We start from the raw sequence: 1144 nt of genomic DNA on the forward strand, positions 1-1144 counted from the left end.
GACTTCTCAGTGGGAACCCGGGTTCACACTTCCGGAATAGGTGATCTGGAACGCGCGGTTCAATTCCCCAGAGCCTAGGAAGGGAACTGCGCATTCTCTTCATTCGAGAAATAATCAACTCCCGCCCAGTTTGCCTTCTTCCACCTACTAGCAGCTGCAGGACGTAGGCCAGGTTTGGCACAAACGTCAAGGAACCCCACTTTTGCACCCAGGGAGCGGCGGCATCGCTGGGACTAGAAAGTGTACAGTGGGGAAATTAAGCAGTCGGTTTCCTTCCCCGACCCCTCCCTCCTCTTCCCCGAGGAAGGGAAAAGGCTGCCTCCGCGTTAGGAAAGCGAGAAAAGTTGAACCTTTCCACCTAGATAGGTCCCCAAGCAAAAGCTGAGCAGCTCTTCCATCGAAAAAGAGGGAGGGGTTCAATGACACAGAGGAAGGAAATGTTTCGTAACGTTTCCCCAGGCGGAAAACCACGGGGACAATGATGAGAACGACCGCCCCAAACCCGGGGCAGACCCGTGTCCCTCACACTCGCGCGCTCCCACTTCCTCGCCCGGCCCTGTCTCCTGCTTCGCCGCTCCCGCCCCTCAGTTTTCACCAAGTTTGATCTCTTCCCTTTCATTACTCCTCCCCAGATCTTCCCAACTTCATTCTTTTCCAGCCAAAAGCGTCCCCTGCAAGTCCTCCAACGCGTCCTTCTTACAACTTTTGCTTTCAGAAAACCTCTCCAACTTCCTCTTTTCTCTCGGAGTTCTAGATCGCCTACTTGAAAAACAAAAACAAAATCTTTGCTTCCCACTCTTTAGGAAAGATCAAATCAGAAAGAATGGCACAGAGAAGCAAAGCGTTTAAAACAACCCCTGGTCCCCATACACTTAGGCGTGGATGCTTTCTTAAGCGTAATTGTCCTTTCCTAAGGTCATTGTCATAGATAAATGCTGAATGAGTAACCGAGAAATTACATATATTTTAACAGCAGGTTAAAGTAACTCAATGACCAGTTTTTTTCTTTGCTCCTCCATTCTCCCACCACCTAACTATTTGACCCTGTTTCTGCCCACCCGCTTTCACCCAGTCTCTCACCCCATTCCATTATTCCTTCCAATTTAATATTGACATACACATTAATGAGTGGCCCCATTCATTT

Source organism: Neophocaena asiaeorientalis, unplaced genomic scaffold, assembly GCF_003031525.2.
Source record: "Neophocaena asiaeorientalis asiaeorientalis breed wild unplaced genomic scaffold, Neophocaena_asiaeorientalis_V1.1 scaffold55, whole genome shotgun sequence".
Classification (NCBI taxonomy): Eukaryota; Metazoa; Chordata; class Mammalia; order Artiodactyla; family Phocoenidae; genus Neophocaena; species Neophocaena asiaeorientalis.